This window comes from Gymnoscopelus braueri (assembly GCF_963280865.1).
Source record: "Gymnoscopelus braueri genome assembly, chromosome: 2".
Lineage (NCBI taxonomy): Eukaryota > Metazoa > Chordata > Actinopteri > Myctophiformes > Myctophidae > Gymnoscopelus > Gymnoscopelus braueri.
In genome coordinates, this window is record NC_137604.1 from 6,316,718 (window position 1) to 6,339,219 (window position 22,502).

The following is a 22,502-nucleotide window of genomic DNA, read 5'->3' on the forward strand; positions in this document are numbered from 1 at the left end:
CTGTCTCGTACAGCCTACTAGAGCCTAGGACAGCCTAGCACAGCCTACTAGAGCCTAGTCCAGCCTATTAGAGCCCAGTAGAGTTTAGTACACCCAAGTGTAGCCAAGTCCAGCCTAATGGGGGAATAGACTAGAGGAGGGGGGCTAGTTAGATGGCTGTACTAGGCTATATACTAAGCTGGATTGGGCTGGAATAGGCTAGACTAGGGTGTAATGGGCTGTGCTAGGCTGTACTAGACTCTATTAGGCTGGACTAGGATCTTGTCAGCCCTGTAGCTCCTCACACTTGAAACTAACCACTGTGTACACGGGCAATAGTTTTTACATGAGTCCGTGTTCACGACCAATAGTTTTACATGAACTTGTCTAGGCTATAGTACAGTACTGTCTCGTACAGCCTACTAGAGCCTAGGACAGTCTAGCACAGCCTACTAGAGCCTAGTCCAGCCTATTAGAGCCCAGTAGAGTTTAGTACACCCAAGTGTAGCCAAGTCCAGCCTAATGGGGGCATAGACTAGAGGAGGGGGGCTAGTTAGATGGCTGTACTAGGCTATATACTAAGCTGGATCGGGCTGGAATAGGCTAGACCAGGGTGTACTAGGCTGTGCTAGGCTGTACTAGACTCTATTAGGCTGGACTATGCTCTTGTCAGCCCCGTAGCTCCTCACACTTGAAACTAACCACTGTGTACACGGGCAATAGTTTTGACATGAGTCCGTGTTCACGACCAAGAGTTTTACATGAACATTTCTAGGCTATAGTACAGTACTGTCTCGTACAGCCTACTAAAGCCTAGGACAGTCTAGCACAGCCTACTAGAGCCTAGTCCAGCCTATTAGAGCCCAATAGAGTTTAGTACACCCAATTGTAGCCAAGTCCAGCCTAATGGGGGAATAGACTAGGAGAGGGGGGCTAGTTAGATGGCTGTACTAGGCTATATACTAAGCTGGATTGGGCTGGAATAGGCTAGACTAGGGTGTAATGGGCTGTGCTAGGCTGTACTAGACTCTATTAGGCTGGACTAGGATCTTGTCAGCCCTGTAGCTCCTCACACTTGAAACTAACCACTGTGTACACGGGCAATAGTTTTTACATGAGTCCGTGTTCACGACCAATAGTTTTACATGAACATTTCGAGGCTATAGTACAGTACTGTCTCGTACAGCCTACTAGAGCCTAGGACAGCCTAGCACAGCCTACTAGAGCCTAGTCCAGCCTATTAGAGCCCAGTAGAGTCTAGTACACCCAAGTGTAGCCAAGTCCAGCCTAATGGGGGAATAGACTAGAGGAGGGGGGCTAGTTAGATGGCTGTACTAGGCTATATACTAAGCTGGATCGGGCTGGAATAGGCTAGACCAGGGTTTACTAGGCTGTGCTAGGCTGTGCTAGACTCTATTAGGCTGGACTAGGTTCTTGTCAGCCCTATGGCTCCTTACACTTGAGACTAACCACTGTGTACACTGGCAATAGTTTTTACATGAGTCTGTGTTCACGACCAATAGTTTTACATGAACGTGTCTAGACTATAGTACAGTACTGTCTCGTACAGCCTACTAAAGCCTAGGACAGTCTAGCACAGCCTACTAGAGCCTAGTCCAGCCTATTAGAGCCCAATAGAGTTTAGTACACCCAATTGTAGCCAAGTCCAGCCTAATGGGGGAATAGACTAGGAGAGGGGGGCTAGTTAGATGGCTGTACTAGGCTATATACTAAGCTGGATTGGGCTGGAATAGGCTAGACTAGGGTGTAATGGGCTGTGCTAGGCTGTACTAGACTCTATTAGGCTGGACTAGGATCTTGTCAGCCCTGTAGCTCCTCACACTTGAAACTAACCACTGTGTACACGGGCAATAGTTTTTACATGAGTCCGTGTTCACGACCAATAGTTTTACATGAACGTGTCTAGGCTATAGTACAGTACTGTCTCGTACAGCCTACTAGAGCCTAGGACAGCCTAGCACAGCCTACTAGAGCCTAGTCCAGCCTATTAGAGCCCAGTAGAGTTTAGTACACCCAAGTGTAGCCAAGTCCAGCCTAATGGGGGCATAGACTAGAGGAGGGGGGCTAGTTAGATGGCTGTACTAGGCTATATACTAAGCTGGATCGGGCTGGAATAGGCTAGACCAGGGTGTACTAGGCTGTGCTAGGCTGTACTAGACTCTATTAGGCTGGACTATGCTCTTGTCAGCCCCGTAGCTCCTCACACTTGAAACTAACCACTGTGTACACGGGCAATAGTTTTGACATGAGTCCGTGTTCACGACCAAGAGTTTTACATGAACATTTCTAGGCTATAGTACAGTACTGTCTCGTACAGCCTACTAAAGCCTAGGACAGTCTAGCACAGCCTACTAGAGCCTAGTCCAGCCTATTAGAGCCCAATAGAGTTTAGTACACCCAATTGTAGCCAAGTCCAGCCTAATGGGGGAATAGACTAGGAGAGGGGGGCTAGTTAGATGGCTGTACTAGGCTATATACTAAGCTGGATTGGGCTGGAATAGGCTAGACTAGGGTGTAATGGGCTGTGCTAGGCTGTACTAGACTCTATTAGGCTGGACTAGGATCTTGTCAGCCCTGTAGCTCCTCACACTTGAAACTAACCACTGTGTACACGGGCAATAGTTTTTACATGAGTCCGTGTTCACGACCAATAGTTTTACATGAACATTTCGAGGCTATAGTACAGTACTGTCTCGTACAGCCTACTAGAGCCTAGGACAGCCTAGCACAGCCTACTAGAGCCTAGTCCAGCCTATTAGAGCCCAGTAGAGTCTAGTACACCCAAGTGTAGCCAAGTCCAGCCTAATGGGGGAATAGACTAGAGGAGGGGGGCTAGTTAGATGGCTGTACTAGGCTATATACTAAGCTGGATCGGGCTGGAATAGGCTAGACCAGGGTTTACTAGGCTGTGCTAGGCTGTGCTAGACTCTATTAGGCTGGACTAGGTTCTTGTCAGCCCTATGGCTCCTTACACTTGAGACTAACCACTGTGTACACTGGCAATAGTTTTTACATGAGTCTGTGTTCACGACCAATAGTTTTACATGAACGTGTCTAGGCTATAGTACAGTACTGTCTCGTACAGCCTACTAAAGCCTAGGACAGTCTAGCACAGCCTACTAGAGCCTAGTCCAGCCTATTAGAGCCCAATAGAGTTTAGTACACCCAATTGTAGCCAAGTCCAGCCTAATGGGGGAATAGACTAGGAGAGGGGGGCTAGTTAGATGGCTGTACTAGGCTATATACTAAGCTGGATTGGGCTGGAATAGGCTAGACTAGGGTGTAATGGGCTGTGCTAGGCTGTACTAGACTCTATTAGGCTGGACTAGGATCTTGTCAGCCCTGTAGCTCCTCACACTTGAAACTAACCACTGTGTACACGGGCAATAGTTTTTACATGAGTCCGTGTTCACGACCAATAGTTTTACATGAACATTTCGAGGCTATAGTACAGTACTGTCTCGTACAGCCTACTAGAGCCTAGGACAGCCTAGCACAGCCTACTAGAGCCTAGTCCAGCCTATTAGAGCCCAGTAGAGTTTAGTACACCCAAGTGTAGCCAAGTCCAGCCTAATGGGGGAATAGACTAGAGGAGGGGGGCTAGTTAGATGGCTGTACTAGGCTATATACTAAGCTGGATCGGGCTGGAATAGGCTAGACCAGGGTGTATTAGGCTGTGCTAGGCTGTACTAGACTCTATTAGGCTGGACTATGCTCTTGTCAGCCCCGTAGCTCCTCACACTTGAAACTAACCACTGTGTACACGGGCAATAGTTTTTACATGAGTCCGTGTTCACGACCAATAGTTTTACATGAACGTGTCTAGGCTATAGTACAGTACTGTCTCGTACAGCCTACTAGAGCCTAGGACAGCCTAGCACAGCCTACTAGAGCCTAGTCCAGCCTATTAGAGCCCAGTAGAGTTTAGTACACCCAAGTGTAGCCAAGTCCAGCCTAATGGGGGCATAGACTAGAGGAGGGGGGCTAGTTAGATGGCTGTACTAGGCTATATACTAAGCTGGATCGGGCTGGAATAGGCTAGACCAGGGTGTACTAGGCTGTGCTAGGCTGTACTAGACTCTATTAGGCTGGACTATGCTCTTGTCAGCCCCGTAGCTCCTCACACTTGAAACTAACCACTGTGTACACAGGCAATAGTTTTGACATGAGTCCGTGTTCACGACCAAGAGTTTTACATGAACATTTCTAGGCTATAGTACAGTACTGTCTCGTACAGCCTACTAAAGCCTAGGACAGTCTAGCACAGCCTACTAGAGCCTAGTCCAGCCTATTAGAGCCCAATAGAGTTTAGTACACCCAATTGTAGCCAAGTCCAGCCTAATGGGGGAATAGACTAGGAGAGGGGGGCTAGTTAGATGGCTGTACTAGGCTATATACTAAGCTGGATTGGGCTGGAATAGGCTAGACTAGGGTGTAATGGGCTGTGCTAGGCTGTACTAGACTCTATTAGGCTGGACTAGGATCTTGTCAGCCCTGTAGCTCCTCACACTTGAAACTAACCACTGTGTACACGGGCAATAGTTTTTACATGAGTCCGTGTTCACGACCAATAGTTTTACATGAACATTTCGAGGCTATAGTACAGTACTGTCTCGTACAGCCTACTAGAGCCTAGGACAGCCTAGCACAGCCTACTAGAGCCTAGTCCAGCCTATTAGAGCCCAGTAGAGTCTAGTACACCCAAGTGTAGCCAAGTCCAGCCTAATGGGGGAATAGACTAGAGGAGGGGGGCTAGTTAGATGGCTGTACTAGGCTATATACTAAGCTGGATCGGGCTGGAATAGGCTAGACCAGGGTTTACTAGGCTGTGCTAGGCTGTGATAGACTCTATTAGGCTGGACTAGGTTCTTGTCAGCCCTATGGCTCCTTACACTTGAGACTAACCACTGTGTACACTGGCAATAGTTTTTACATGAGTCTGTGTTCACGACCAATAGTTTTACATGAACGTGTCTAGGCTATAGTACAGTACTGTCTCGTACAGCCTACTAAAGCCTAGGACAGTCTAGCACAGCCTACTAGAGCCTAGTCCAGCCTATTAGAGCCCAATAGAGTTTAGTACACCCAATTGTAGCCAAGTCCAGCCTAATGGGGGAATAGACTAGGAGAGGGGGGCTAGTTAGATGGCTGTACTAGGCTATATACTAAGCTGGATTGGGCTGGAATAGGCTAGACTAGGGTGTAATGGGCTGTGCTAGGCTGTACTAGACTCTATTAGGCTGGACTAGGATCTTGTCAGCCCTGTAGCTCCTCACACTTGAAACTAACCACTGTGTACACGGGCAATAGTTTTTACATGAGTCCGTGTTCACGACCAATAGTTTTACATGAACATTTCGAGGCTATAGTACAGTACTGTCTCGTACAGCCTACTAGAGCCTAGGACAGCCTAGCACAGCCTACTAGAGCCTAGTCCAGCCTATTAGAGCCCAGTAGAGTTTAGTACACCCAAGTGTAGCCAAGTCCAGCCTAATGGGGGAATAGACTAGAGGAGGGGGGCTAGTTAGATGGCTGTACTAGGCTATATACTAAGCTGGATCGGGCTGGAATAGGCTAGACCAGGGTGTATTAGGCTGTGCTAGGCTGTACTAGACTCTATTAGGCTGGACTATGCTCTTGTCAGCCCCGTAGCTCCTCACACTTGAAACTAACCACTGTGTACACGGGCAATAGTTTTTACATGAGTCCGTGTTCACGACCAATAGTTTTACATGAACGTGTCTAGGCTATAGTACAGTACTGTCTCGTACAGCCTACTAGAGCCTAGGACAGCCTAGCACAGCCTACTAGAGCCTAGTCCAGCCTATTAGAGCCCAGTAGAGTTTAGTACACCCAAGTGTAGCCAAGTCCAGCCTAATGGGGGCATAGACTAGAGGAGGGGGGCTAGTTAGATGGCTGTACTAGGCTATATACTAAGCTGGATCGGGCTGGAATAGGCTAGACCAGGGTGTACTAGGCTGTGCTAGGCTGTACTAGACTCTATTAGGCTGGACTATGCTCTTGTCAGCCCCGTAGCTCCTCACACTTGAAACTAACCACTGTGTACACGGGCAATAGTTTTGACATGAGTCCGTGTTCACGACCAAGAGTTTTACATGAACATTTCTAGGCTATAGTACAGTACTGTCTCGTACAGCCTACTAAAGCCTAGGACAGTCTAGCACAGCCTACTAGAGCCTAGTCCAGCCTATTAGAGCCCAATAGAGTTTAGTACACCCAATTGTAGCCAAGTCCAGCCTAATGGGGGAATAGACTAGGAGAGGGGGGCTAGTTAGATGGCTGTACTAGGCTATATACTAAGCTGGATTGGGCTGGAATAGGCTAGACTAGGGTGTAATGGGCTGTGCTAGGCTGTACTAGACTCTATTAGGCTGGACTAGGATCTTGTCAGCCCTGTAGCTCCTCACACTTGAAACTAACCACTGTGTACACGGGCAATAGTTTTTACATGAGTCTGTGTTCACGACCAATAGTTTTACATGAACATTTCGAGGCTATAGTACAGTACTGTCTCGTACAGCCTACTAGAGCCTAGGACAGCCTAGCACAGCCTACTAGAGCCTAGTCCAGCCTATTAGAGCCCAGTAGAGTCTAGTACACCCAAGTGTAGCCAAGTCCAGCCTAATGGGGGAATAGACTAGAGGAGGGGGGCTAGTTAGATGGCTGTACTAGGCTATATACTAAGCTGGATCGGGCTGGAATAGGCTAGACCAGGGTTTACTAGGCTGTGCTAGGCTGTGCTAGACTCTATTAGGCTGGACTAGGTTCTTGTCAGCCCTATGGCTCCTTACACTTGAGACTAACCACTGTGTACACTGGCAATAGTTTTTACATGAGTCTGTGTTCACGACCAATAGTTTTACATGAACGTGTCTAGGCTATAGTACAGTACTGTCTCGTACAGCCTACTAAAGCCTAGGACAGTCTAGCACAGCCTACTAGAGCCTAGTCCAGCCTATTAGAGCCCAATAGAGTTTAGTACACCCAATTGTAGCCAAGTCCAGCCTAATGGGGGAATAGACTAGGAGAGGGGGGCTAGTTAGATGGCTGTACTAGGCTATATACTAAGCTGGATTGGGCTGGAATAGGCTAGACTAGGGTGTAATGGGCTGTGCTAGGCTGTACTAGACTCTATTAGGCTGGACTAGGATCTTGTCAGCCCTGTAGCTCCTCACACTTGAAACTAACCACTGTGTACACGGGCAATAGTTTTTACATGAGTCCGTGTTCACGACCAATAGTTTTACATGAACATTTCGAGGCTATAGTACAGTACTGTCTCGTACAGCCTACTAGAGCCTAGGACAGCCTAGCACAGCCTACTAGAGCCTAGTCCAGCCTATTAGAGCCCAGTAGAGTTTAGTACACCCAAGTGTAGCCAAGTCCAGCCTAATGGGGGAATAGACTAGAGGAGGGGGGCTAGTTAGATGGCTGTACTAGGCTATATACTAAGCTGGATCGGGCTGGAATAGGCTAGACCAGGGTGTATTAGGCTGTGCTAGGCTGTACTAGACTCTATTAGGCTGGACTATGCTCTTGTCAGCCCCGTAGCTCCTCACACTTGAAACTAACCACTGTGTACACGGGCAATAGTTTTTACATGAGTCCGTGTTCACGACCAATAGTTTTACATGAACGTGTCTAGGCTATAGTACAGTACTGTCTCGTACAGCCTACTAGAGCCTAGGACAGCCTAGCACAGCCTACTAGAGCCTAGTCCAGCCTATTAGAGCCCAGTAGAGTTTAGTACACCCAAGTGTAGCCAAGTCCAGCCTAATGGGGGAATAGACTAGAGGAGGGGGGCTAGTTAGATGGCTATACTAGGCTATATATTAAGCTGGATCGGGCTGGAATAGGCTATACTAGGGTGTACTAGGCTGTGCTAGGCTGTACTAGACTCTATTAGGCTGGACTAGGTTCTTTTCAGCCCTATGGCTCCTTACACTTGAGACTAACCACTGTGTATACGGGCAATAGTTTTTACATGAGTCCATGTTCACGACCAATAGTTTTACATGAACGTTTCTAGGCTATAGTACAGTACTGTCTCGTACAGCCTACTAGAGCCTAGGACAGCCTAGCACAGCCTACTAGAGCCTAGTCCAGCCTATTAGAGCCCAGTACAGTTTAGTACACCCAAGTCTAGCCTAGTCCAGCCTAGTGGGGGAATAGGAGAGAGGGGCTAGTTAAATGGCTATACTAGGCTATATACTAAGCTGGATTGGGCTGGAATAGGCTAGACTAGGGTGCACTAGGCTGTGCTAGGCTGTACTAGACTCTATTAGGCTGGAATAGGCTCTTGTCAGCCCTGTAGCTCCTCACACTTGAAACTAACCACTGTGTACACGGGCAATAGTTTTGAGATGAGTCCGTGTTCACGACCAATAGTTTTACATGAACATGTCTAGGCTATAGTACAGTACTGTCTCGTACAGCCTACTAGAGCCTAGGACAGCCTAGCACAGCCTACTAGAGCCTAGTCCAGCCTATTAGAGCCCAGTAGAGTTTAGTACACCCAATTGTAGCCAAGTCCAGCCTAATGGGGGAATAGACTAGGAGAGGGGGGCTAGTTAGATGGCTATACTAGGCTATATACTAAAGTGGATTGGGCTGGAATAGGCTATACTAGGGTGTACTAGGCTGTGCTAGGCTGTACTAGACTCTATTAGGCTGGACTAGGTTCTTTTCAGCCCTATGGCTCCTTACACTTGAGACTAACCACTGTGTACACAGGCAATAGTTTTTACATGAGTCCATGTTCACGACCAATAGTTTTACATGAACGTTTCTAGGCTATAGTACAGTACTGTCTCGTACAGCCTACTAGAGCCTAGGACAGCCTAGCACAGCCTACTAGAGCCTAGTCCAGCCTATTAGAGCCCAGTAGAGTTTAGTACACCCAATTGTAGCCAAGTCCAACCTAATGGGGGAATAGACTAGGAGAGGGGGGCTAGTTAGATGGCTATACTAGGCTATATACTAAAGTGTATTGGGCTGGAATAGGCTAGACCAGGGTGTACTAGGCTGTATTAGGCTGTACTAGACTCTATTAGGCTGGACTAGGTTCTTGTCAGCCCTATGGCTCCTTACACTTGAGACTAACCACTGTGTACACGGGCAATAGTTTTGACATGAGTCCGTGTTCACGACCAATAGTTTTACATGAACATTTCTAGGCTATAGTACAGTACTGTCTCGTACAGCCTACTAAAGCCTAGGACAGTCTAGCACAGCCTACTAGAGCCTAGTCCAGCCTATTAGAGCCCAATAGAGTTTAGTACACCCAATTGTAGCCAAGTCCAGCCTAATGGGGGAATAGACTAGGAGAGGGGGGCTAGTTAGATGGCTGTACTAGGCTATATACTAAGCTGGATTGGGCTGGAATAGGCTAGACTAGGGTGTAATGGGCTGTGCTAGGCTGTACTAGACTCTATTAGGCTGGACTAGGATCTTGTCAGCCCTGTAGCTCCTCACACTTGAAACTAACCACTGTGTACACGGGCAATAGTTTTTACATGAGTCCGTGTTCACGACCAATAGTTTTACATGAACATTTCGAGGCTATAGTACAGTACTGTCTCGTACAGCCTACTAGAGCCTAGGACAGCCTAGCACAGCCTACTAGAGCCTAGTCCAGCCTATTAGAGCCCAGTAGAGTTTAGTACACCCAAGTGTAGCCAAGTCCAGCCTAATGGGGGAATAGACTAGAGGAGGGGGGCTAGTTAGATGGCTGTACTAGGCTATATACTAAGCTGGATCGGGCTGGAATAGGCTAGACCAGGGTGTATTAGGCTGTGCTAGGCTGTACTAGACTCTATTAGGCTGGACTATGCTCTTGTCAGCCCCGTAGCTCCTCACACTTGAAACTAACCACTGTGTACACGGGCAATAGTTTTTACATGAGTCCGTGTTCACGACCAATAGTTTTACATGAACGTGTCTAGGCTATAGTACAGTACTGTCTCGTACAGCCTACTAGAGCCTAGGACAGCCTAGCACAGCCTACTAGAGCCTAGTCCAGCCTATTAGAGCCCAGTAGAGTTTAGTACACCCAAGTGTAGCCAAGTCCAGCCTAATGGGGGAATAGACTAGAGGAGGGGGGCTAGTTAGATGGCTATACTAGGCTATATATTAAGCTGGATCGGGCTGGAATAGGCTATACTAGGGTGTACTAGGCTGTGCTAGGCTGTACTAGACTCTATTAGGCTGGACTAGGTTCTTTTCAGCCCTATGGCTCCTTACACTTGAGACTAACCACTGTGTATACGGGCAATAGTTTTTACATGAGTCCATGTTCACGACCAATAGTTTTACATGAACGTTTCTAGGCTATAGTACAGTACTGTCTCGTACAGCCTACTAGAGCCTAGGACAGCCTAGCACAGCCTACTAGAGCCTAGTCCAGCCTATTAGAGCCCAGTACAGTTTAGTACACCCAAGTCTAGCCTAGTCCAGCCTAGTGGGGGAATAGGAGAGAGGGGCTAGTTAAATGGCTATACTAGGCTATATACTAAGCTGGATTGGGCTGGAATAGGCTAGACTAGGGTGCACTAGGCTGTGCTAGGCTGTACTAGACTCTATTAGGCTGGAATAGGCTCTTGTCAGCCCTGTAGCTCCTCACACTTGAAACTAACCACTGTGTACACGGGCAATAGTTTTGACATGAGTCCGTGTTCACGACCAATAGTTTTACATGAACATGTCTAGGCTATAGTACAGTACTGTCTCGTACAGCCTACTAGAGCCTAGGACAGCCTAGCACAGCCTACTAGAGCCTAGTCCAGCCTATTAGAGCCCAGTAGAGTTTAGTACACCCAATTGTAGCCAAGTCCAGCCTAATGGGGGAATAGACTAGGAGAGGGGGGCTAGTTAGATGGCTATACTAGGCTATATACTAAAGTGGATTGGGCTGGAATAGGCTATACTAGGGTGTACTAGGCTGTGCTAGGCTGTACTAGACTCTATTAGGCTGGACTAGGTTCTTTTCAGCCCTATGGCTCCTTACACTTGAGACTAACCACTGTGTACACAGGCAATAGTTTTTACATGAGTCCATGTTCACGACCAATAGTTTTACATGAACGTTTCTAGGCTATAGTACAGTACTGTCTCGTACAGCCTACTAGAGCCTAGGACAGCCTAGCACAGCCTACTAGAGCCTAGTCCAGCCTATTAGAGCCCAGTAGAGTTTAGTACACCCAATTGTAGCCAAGTCCAACCTAATGGGGGAATAGACTAGGAGAGGGGGGCTAGTTAGATGGCTATACTAGGCTATATACTAAAGTGTATTGGGCTGGAATAGGCTAGACCAGGGTGTACTAGGCTGTATTAGGCTGTACTAGACTCTATTAGGCTGGACTAGGTTCTTGTCAGCCCTATGGCTCCTTACACTTGAGACTAACCACTGTGTACACGGGCAATAGTTTTGACATGAGTCCGTGTTCACGACCAATAGTTTTACATGAACATTTCTAGGCTATAGTACAGTACTGTCTCGTACAGCCTACTAGAGCCTAGGACAGCCTAGCACAGCCTACTAGAGCCTAGTCCAGCCTATTAGAGCCCAGTAGAGTTTAGTACACCCAAGTGTAGCCAAGTCCAGCCTAATGGGGGAATAGACTAGAGAAGGGGGGCTAGTTAGATGGCTGTACTAGGCTATATACTAAGCTGGATCGGGCTGGAATAGGCTAGACCAGGGTGTACTAGGCTGTGCTAGGCTGTGCTAGACTCTATTAGGATGGACTAGGTTCTTGTCAGCGCTATGGCTCCTCACACTTGAGACTAACCACTTTGTACACTGGCAATAGTTTTTACATGAGTCCGTGTTCACGACCAATAGTTTTACATGAACGTGTCTAGGCTATAGTACAGTACTGTCTCGTACAGCCTACTAAAGCCTAGGACAGCCTAGCACAGCCTACTAGAGCCTAGTCCAGCCTATTAGAGCCCAATAGAGTTTAGTACACCCAATTGTAGCCAAGTCCAGCCTAATGGGGGAATAGACTAGGAGAGGGGGGCTAGTTATATGGCTGTACTAGGCTATATACTAAGCTGGATTGGGCTGGAATAGGCTAGACTAGGGTGTACTAGGCTGTGCTAGGCTGTACTAGACTCTATTAGGCTTGACTAGGCTCTTGTCAGCCCTGTAGCTCCTCACACTTGAAACTAACCACTGTGTACACGGGCAATAGTTTTTACATGAGTCCGTGTTCACGACCAATAGTTTTACATGAACGTGTCTAGGCTATTACATTACATTACATTACAGTCATTTAGCAGACGCTTTTATCCAAAGCGACTTACAATAAGTGTATTCAACATAGGTAGGGAACAAAAACTACTAATCACTAGAAGTCTTTAGTGCATTTTCTGCAAAAACAAGCAACCAAGAGTATACCTAGCGCTAAGGTAAAAGTGCAATATATCAGCTACCTATTTCGTTAAACAGATGAGACAAAATAGCTAAAACAATTGAGCATGAGCTAAAACAAATAAGTGTATCGACTAAACAAGATCCAATAAACAATACAACAATAGAAAACAAGCGTTCGTACAACTAGTTAACAACAAGTAGGTCAAGCAGAGAGGAAGGGTAGTGTTTCCTGAAGAGGTGGGTTTTCAGCCTGCGGCGAAATATGGGCTATAGTACAGTACTGTCTCGTACAGCCTACTAGAGCCTAGGACAGCCTAGCACAGCCTACTAGAGCCTAGTCCAGCCTATTAGAGCCCATTAGAGTTTAGTACACCCAATTGTAGCCAAGTCCAGCCTAGTGGGGGAATAGACTAGGAGAGGGGGGCTAGTTAGATGGCTGTACTAGGCTATATACTAAGCTGGATCGGGCTGGAATAGGCTAGACCAGGGTGTACTTGGCTGTGCTAGGCTGTGCTAGACTCTACTAGGCTGGACTAGGTTCTTGTCAGCCCTATGGCTCCTTACACTTGAGACTAACCACTGTGTACACGGGCAATAGTTTTTACATGAGTCCGTGTTCACGACCAATAGTTTTACATGAACGTTTCTAGGCTATAGTACAGTACTGTCTCGTACAGCCTACTAGAGCCTAGGACAGCCTAGCACAGCCTACTAGAGCCTAGTCCAGCCTATTAGAGCCCAGTACAGTTTAGTACACCCAGATCTAGCCTAGTCCAGCCTAATGGGGGAATAGGAGAGAGGGGCTAGTTAAATGGCTATACTAGGCTACATACTAAGCTGGATTGGGCTGGAATAGGCTAGACTAGGGTGTACTAGGCTGTGCTAGGCTGTGCTAGACTCTACTAGGCTGGACTAGGTTCTTGTCAGCCCTATGGCTCCTTACACTTGAGACTAACCACTGTGTACACGGGCAATAGTTTTTACATGAGTCCGTGTTCACGACCAATAGTTTTACATGAATGTGTCTAGGCTATAGTAGAGTACTGTCTCGTACAGCCTACTAGAGCCTAGGACAGCCTAGCACAGCCTACTAGAGCCTAGTACAGCCTATTAGAGCCCAGTAGAGTATAGTACACCCAATTGTAGCCAAGTCCAGCCTAATGGGGGAATAGACTAGGAGAGGGGGGCTAGTTAGATGGCTGTAGTAGGCTATATACTAAGCTGGATTGGGCTGGAATAGGCTAGACTAGGGTGTACTAGAATGTGCTAGGCTGGACTAGGCTCTAGTCAGCCCTTTAGCTCCTCAGACTTGAAACTAACCACTGTGTACACGGGCAATAGTTTTTACATGAGTCCGTGTTCACGACCAATAGTTTTACATGAACGTGTCTAGGCTATAGTACAGTACTGTCTCGTACAGCCTACTAGAGCCTAGGACAGCCTAGCACAGCCTACTAGAGCCTAGTTAAGCCTATTAGAGCCCAGTAGAGTTTAGTACACCCAAGTGTAGCCTAGTCCAGCCTAGTGGGGGAATAGACTAGGAGAGGGGGCCTAGTTAGATGGCTGTACTAGACTATACTAAGCTGGATCGGGCTTGAATAGGCTAGACCAGGGTGTACTAGGCTGTGCTAGGCTGTACTGGAATATTAGGCTGGACTAGGCTCTTGTCAGCCCTCTGGCTCCTCACACTTGAAACTAACCACTGTGTACACGGGCAATAGTTTTTAACTGAGTCCGTGTGCACGACCAATAGTTTTACATGAACTTTTCTAGGCTATAGTGCAGTACTGTCTCGTACAGCATATTACAGCCTAGTCCAGCCTAGTCCAGCCTTTTACAATGTAGTTCAGCCTAGTCCAGCATGGTTCAGCCAATTGCAGTCTAGTACACCCAAGTCTATTCTAGTCCAGCCTCCTGGGGGAATAGAATATTGGGATTAACCACACCGGCAATAGTTTTTACATGAGTTTGTGTGCACGGCCAATAGTTTGAAATGAACGTTTATAGACTATAGTACATTACTGTCTCGTAAAGCCTAATAAAGCCTAGGCTTTACCAGGCAGAATAAAGCCTATTAGAGCCCAGCAGAGTCTAGTCCAGCCTATTACAGCCTGGTACACCCAAGTCTAGCCTAGACAAACTCTGTGTAGTTAGATGTGTGTACTAGGCTATACTATACTCGATCCGGCTGCAATAGGCTACACTGTTTACTAGGCTGTACTAGACTATAATAAGCTCTATTAGGCTGTAGGCTGGACTAGGCTGTATTATGCTGGACTAGGCTGACTAGGCTGGACAAGGCTGTAATATGCTGGACTAGGCTGGACTAGGCTGTAATAGGCTGGACTAGGCTGTAATAGGCTGGACTAGGCTGTAATAGGGTGTACGAGACATTACTGCACAATAGGATAGAAACGTTCATGTCAAACTATTGGTCGTGCACACAAAGTCATGTAAAAACTATTGCCCGTGCACACAGTGGTTAAATAGTCTATTCCCCCACGAGGCTGGACTAGGATAGACTTTGGTGTATTAGGCTGTAATAGGCTGGACTAGGCTGTAATAGACTGGACTAGGCTGGACTAGGCTGTAATAGGCTGGACTAGGCTGGACTAGACTGGATCAGGCTAGACTAGGCTGGACTAGCCTGGACTAGACTGTACTAGGCTGGACTAGGCTATAATAGGCTGGACTAGGCTGGACTAAGCTGGACTAGGCTGGATCAGGCTGGACTAAGCTGGACTAGGCTGGATCAGGCTGGACTAGGCTGGACTAGGCTGTACTAGGCTGGACTAGGCTGCACTAGGCTGTAATAGGCTGGACTAGACTGTAATAGGCTGTAATAGGCTGGACTAGGCTGGACTAGGCTGGATCAGGCTGGACTAGGCTGGACTAGTTTGGACTAGGCTGGACTAGGCTGTAATATGCTGGACTAAACTGGACTAGGCTGGATCAGGCTGGACTAGGCTGGACTAGGCTGCACTAGGCTATAATAGGCCGGACTAGGCTGTAATAGGCTGTAATAGGCTGGTCTAGGCTGGACTAGGCTGGATTAAGCTGGATCAGGCCGGACTAGGCTGCACTAGGCTGTAAAAGGCTGGACTAGGCTGTAATAGGCTGTAATAGGCTGGTCTAGGCTGGACTAGGCTGGACTAAGCTGGATCAGGCCGGACTAGGCTGCACTAGGCTGTAAAAGGCTGGACTAGGCTGTAATAGGCTGTAATAGGCTGGACTAGGCTGGACTAGGCTGGACCAGGCTGGACTAGGCTGGATCAGGCTGGACTAGACTGGACTAGGCTGTACTAGGCTGGACTAAGCTGGACTAGGCTGGACTAGGCTGTAATAGGCTGGACTAGGCTTGACTAGACTGAATCAGGCTGGACTAGGCTGGACTAGGCTGTAATAGGCTGGACTAGGCTTGACTAGACTGAATCAGGCTGGACTAGGCTGGACTAGGCTGTAATAGGCTGGACTAGGCTTGACTAGACTGAATCAGGCTGGACTAGGCTGTAATAGGCTGGACTAGGCTTTAATAGGCTGGACTAGACTGAATCAGGCTGGACTAAGCTGGACTAGACTGGATCAGGCTGGACTAGCCTGGACAAGACTGGATCAGGCTGGACTAGGCTGTAGTAGGATGGACTAGGCTGGACTAGGCTGGACTAGGCTTTACTAGGCTCTAATAGGCTGGGCTAGGCTGGACTAGACTGAATCAGGCTGGACTAGGCTGGACTAGCCTGGACTAGGCTGTAATAGGCTGGACTAGGCTGTAATAAACTGGACTAGCCTGGACTAGGCTGTAATAAACTGGACTAGGCTGGACTAGCCTGTAATAGGCTGGACTAGGCTGGATTAGCTTGGACTAGGCTGTAATAGGCTGGACTAGGCTGGACTAGATTGGACTAAACTGGGCTAGACTGTAATATGCTGGACACATTTTACGAGACAGAAAACAGCGTCCTGGGAGGTCACATGATCAGAAACGTTGTTTCCCATAGCATAGTGTGGGAGGTGTACATGGTGTACAAGGAGCACATTTCTAATAGTTTTGGCTCATAGAATGCCACACTGTGGAATTATGATTGAACTGCAAGATAGGACCCTAAAAACAAAAACAAAGGAAAATAAATCAGTGTAGGTTATCCGTAGGACTGATGGGCGAACAAGTGGTGTCCATGCGCAGAGGGGGTCCCAGAGGACATGTACAGTCCACCCCCTGAATTTTCCTGCCCCCACGGGCCGCACAGTGGGGCCGAGAAATTTGACCATGTACACCGGCCATAGCCGATGGGCTTCGTGAACACTAAACCCTATAAGGGTAATAATAATAATAATAATAATAATAATTATTATTATTATTATTACATTTATTATTATAAACCATTTTAAGTAGAATAATTTGAAGTTAAACAATACCTGGTAATGTGTGTGGGTGGTTAAATAATTACATTTATAGAACAGTGGTGTAAAGTAACTAATTACATTTACTCAAGTACTGTACCTAAGTAAAGATTTGACGTAGTTTTACTTTACTAGAGTATTTCCAATTTCCAGAACTTTCTACTCCACTACATCTCAGTCACTGCTATAACTACAGTATATCACTTTAAAAAATGTTTTATGAAGATTAGCTACTTTAATTATTTACATTTACAAAAATAGCAGATCTACAAGCTCATAGTGTGGCACTCAGTGCCGCACTATGAGCTTGTATATCTGCTATTTTTGAATAGCCAAATAAATCTTAAAATGACACAGATGCTTTCCCAGATTGAATGTTAAATACGCTCTGAGTTCAATTAATACTGAGGATTTCACTGGGCAAGCTCCTGAGAAATAAAAGAAGCAGCTTTGATACATTTATACGTTTTTAACACATATATGATTAATGCTTCTAACTACCTATTACCATTATTATATTTTCAAAAATGGCAAATTTACATGGTGTAGCCAGCATGAAATTTCATCTAAATCACTTGCTGCTCCCAGACACCTGACATCTCTTTGCTTTAACAAACTTAATGTCAGGGAGCAGTTATTTTCATAACACTGCACTACGTGTGTGTGTGTGTGTGTGTGTGTGTGTGTGTGTGTGTGTGTGTGTGTGTGTGTGTGTGTGTGTGTGTGTGTGTGAGAGAGAGAGACAGACAGACAGACAGACAGACAGACAGACAGACAGACAGACAGACAGACAGACAGAGAGAGACAGAGAGAGAGAGAGAGAGAGAGAGAGAGAGCGAGCGAGAGAGAGAGAGAGAGAGAGAGAGAGAGAGAGAGCGAGAGAGAGAGAGAGAGAGAGTGTGTGTGTGTGTCCTGCTGGGCTGACTCCTGTGTGACGATCAAAGAGTATAGCCATTACTAATCGACTAGTTGAATAGACTGTTAACGAGCCAATCAGCCAGAACATTCCGCAGCTGGTTAGACAATGCCTGGGCGATCAGAGGTACTCAGTCAAGTAGCAGCGAGTGGGGGAGGGGCGAGCTGCTTGGCAGCACAGCAATGCAAACTGCGACTGTCTGTTAGATGTAGTGTCAATTTACTATTTTTCAAAGTATTTCGCGGGCCGCTATGGACCTTTCCGCGGGCCGCAAAACGCCCGCGGGCCGCGAGTTTGACAGGCCTGGTCTAGTGGCTAGGATTCGGCAATTTCACCACCGCGGCCCGGGTTTGATTCCCGGTCAGGGAAAATAGGAATTGTGGTTCCTCGGGTGTACAGTTATTCGAACTGCCGTCAAAGACCCTCACAGTGCTTGTATTCAGCATATGTCCTCAGCGACAGTATTGGGATTGTGGTGAACTTTGTTCATTGGCCTCAATTGAACCTTTAACTGTATAAATGACCTACATTTTGTAATAAATTAAAGCAGATTGGACTTTTTTAGAAAGTATGTCCCTGATGGTCTAGTGGCTAGGATTCGGCGCTCTCACCGCCGCGGCCCGGGTTCGATTCCCGGTCAGGGAAAACAGGAATTGTGGTTCCTCGTGTGTACAGAGTTATTCGAACTGCCGTCAAAGACCCTCACAGTGCTTGTATTCAGCATTATCTCTTGTTACGGCCAACCGTATTTCATTCTGTATTAGTTTATTTCTTTAGATATATTATAGTATTGGTGTGTTGCTTTTGTATGCTGTCATTCCTGTTTCTTAAGTGGATAATTGGTAGTGCTGCTGAGTGCTGCTGATTGCCAAATGACTGACGGCTGTGGGGAATCGTCCCTGCCACTGATTCACTGGTTCACTAATGATCATGGGTGCTGATTGGGCGTGGGCACTTCTGCTCCTCTATAAATCCTCAGTTTGAAGTCATTGCTCTAGAGGACTGTCAGCTTAGCAGCAGATAATCCATCCCTCTGTTCTCTCACCCAAACCAACCTTGTTTGTCTTTATTTAGGAAAGATTAGAGACTGTGACCCTTTGATTATTTGTCTTATGTTTTGATTGAGTTTGTTTAGTTGAGTTGTGGAGGAATCTCCAGTTTATATATATTTTAGTAAATCTTTATACTTTTTGTTTGTAATAAATATATATTCAGTTTTAAATCCTTGGTCCTTCTGCATTTTATGTTGCTTCCCCTAACCCTAGACTTGGGGTCGTAACATGATTGGGGGCTCGTCTTAAAAAGTTAGTTTACAGTAGTGATAGGTTCGTTTTTTTCTTGTGGTTATACTGATTTGTTTTGTAATTTGTTCTGATTTGTTGTGTCTCGGGTTGGCAAGTCTGTATTGTGGGTGATAAGTTTGCTAAGATTCCCACCCTTAGTATTAGATTTTTCATTGCACTAAAGCACCTTTGTTGCTGTTCACTAATAATGTCTCTACTATCTCTGCACTGCAGGCACATGGAAGGACTGCAGGCACATGGAAGGACTCCGGGCGAGAAACCTTCACCTGCGAACACGGTAAGTGCGTCTGTGGGTTTAGGAGAGGATGTGAAGGTGAGGGATGTCCTCCCTAACCCATAGCGACCATGGGGAGGGAGGGGACACTCTCGTGCCCCATGGTTGAGCACACGTCTGTGGGGAGGGGGGGGTTCTCATTTGTGCTGGGGGGGTACTCGGGGGAGTCTCAGCTGGCCCTCACCTCTGAGAGGTGGTGCTCCAATCAAAGAGTTAAGGCTAGAGCTGACAGGGTGTACCTGCCCCCTTAGCTCTAACACTGCCTCATAACCCTTGGCTTAAAAACAAATTGCTTAAGTGACACCTTAGAACAATCAGATGTTAATTTGCTAAGTATTACCTGTTCGGGGTATTTGGCTGCTTTTGCAGTATAAATTGGTGGTGGGGAAGGCTGCGCAAACTTATGAATTGTTTCTGGGTAAATCTGCCAAGAAAATAGTTCGAATGAGCAAAAGGGGGGTAAAAGTGGGCCCATATTGTGATTTTGGTGTGTTAATTACTTGTGTATTATCCTTGTGTTATGGCCTTCTGATTAACTCCTGTCATGTTTGCTGGGGAGGGCTCACGTGACAGGTGAACCTTTGTGTCATCTTTACTATGGTCTACTGAAATGTGCTTGACTAGGCTAATGTAACTAATAAAGCTTGCCTTAACTTTGTCTGGTTATACTCAAGTTTGTTATTAAGCCTGATGACCCAGTGACCCCGATGGCCGATGTAGTAGACCGGGTAGTGGTGGATGCTGGGGTCCTCTACACACTTCCTGCTGGGACAGACTTCATCATGTGTTACTCTGCGGCTGAAGGTGAGGCTGGTTTGGCTGGGATAAAACAAAGGAATAGTGGCCTTCTATACTAATGGCTCTGTTAGAGTGATTGGTTTGGTCACACAATGTGTTTGTATTTCAATTGTTTTGAAAGTATTTCTTCCCACAATATACATTTTTCTGAGCAAGCACAATTCATTACTTTTCTCGACAAATGTATATTAGTGGAGAACAGATCAATGGGTACACAATTTGTTCAGTCATCCAAATTGTCCTGTCCACTCTGTTTGTTCAGGATACTATTCCCACCGGGAGACCATCAATGGCTCTTGGTACATCCAGGATCTTACTGCTGCTCTGCGGAAGTTCCGAGATTCCCTTGAGTTCACAGAGCTTCTTACTCTGGTCAACAGACGAGTTTCCATGAGGAGTGTTATGAATTGCAAAGACCAGGATGCAATTGGGAAGAAACAAATTCCCTGCTTCAACTCCATGCTCACAAAGAAACTCTACTTCCGACCCCAAAAATGTATAGATTGATCCCTTTGTATAACTTTATTCTTTCAAGATTTGTCAGCCAATTGATACAAAAATTAGCAGGCCATTTTGTCTGCAAAATTGGGCCTGTCTTTTTGCTCATGGAAATTCATGCTCGTGTTTTGCAGCGGTTTGCTTTTCAAAATGTAACTATGTACTGTATGCATATTTGCACACGGTTCTCAACAAACAATTATGGTTAAATACCTCAGGCAGGAAAATGACAGCCTAGAAACACTACTAGCTGTGTCAATTCATGACTCAGGAGGGACTATCAGTCATAATGACTGTATGATATGCTATATATGCTGAAATTGTGCTTTATTGTTTCAGTTTGAGCCCCACTAGTAACAAGGCTAGGATGTGTCTGTCCATCCATCCACGCATCTCACTTTGGTCACAAACAACATAGTTATCTCAAACACCTAGGCCAGATTTTGCTGTGCAGCTTCATGAAACCACATGATGGCCTCTACCACCGGCTTCGAATGCTATCAATGCATTGAATGGGAGATTATCACGTTTTATCAGACCTTTGAATGGGCGAGTAGGCGACGAGTAGGCGCGATTTAGACCTACCCGCGATTTGTCAGACCATTCAGGGCGTAATCAGGAGCTACTGACCTACTTGGAGGCGGAGCAGTCCCCACAACAATATTTACGATTCTGTGCCTATCGGTACATAACTCGAACGGCGCAAAGTAGGCACAGGCGAACGTCACACCGTTCAGGACGGCAACTCGGTCGCTTTAGCTCCCTCGGTGGTCCTTCACGGGGTGACAGTTCGCCTGTGACTGCGCACCTCCGTCATGGTCAGAAACCAAAACCAAAATCGAAACTGAACTATTTAAGTCATCTCCGTTGGTAGGTCAGTATGTCTTGATAACACCCAATGAATGGTCTGATAAATCGCGGGTAGGTCAGTATGTCGCCTATTTCGCCCATTCAAAGGTCTAATAAGAGGTGATAATGTCCCATTCAATGCATTGATAGCATCCGAATCAGGTGCCTCTACAGACTTTGGTGGCCACATGGCCTTTCCTCTAGCACCACCATCAGATGAAATGTCATATTGCACATGCAAAATCTCACAATTTTATTGGCTGATTTCCATTAAACTTAATGTGCTCAGCCAGGATGAAGTCTACTGATTTGTGTTTTCACCATGGCCTATCCATGTGTGCCACACTTAGGTGACATTTAAGCCAAAATGTTTAAGTGCACACAAGTTATCTTAAATTGTAATGGATAGATTGCCATGGAATGGTTGAGTACATTCATGCTCCCTGGAGAAAGACCCCTACATATTTGCATGACCACATTGCATTTAATTTACTTCAACCCTCAGGCCAAAACTTCAGCTATCACATAATCCAATAGGCAGATTGCAGGGTGAACTCTACTGATCTTTCCTCTAGCAGCACAGCCTTTAGTGGATACCAACAGGTCTTTTAGACCGTTACTCTGTACTGCAAAAGTGTCTACTCTAAGCATAGATCGATAATGATAATGTGCACATTTGTAATGCAAATATTTAAAGCATTCATTTACCACTACCAAGTAGAGTCGTGTCATTTATAAACCTTAGCAACGATAACATAAACTGTGTGAAGAGAAGATGCTAAATGTTTATTCTGTGAACTAAGTTGTAACCAGTATGTCTGTTTTTGAGGTGCAGTGAATAACACAGGGATCAATATGTCACCAGTGGGAGAAAAACTTTAACTTAAGAAAAAGATTTGTGTTGGTTGATTTTTCATAATACCACTTCAACAACTGAGGGGTAAAACTATCCTACATTAAGTAACGTTTGCATGTGAATATTTGTTGAAATAATTTCTGATTTGAATAAACCATATGGAAGGTTTCCTCTGTGTTCTTTTTAATTTGTCATTGCATCAAGAAAACACC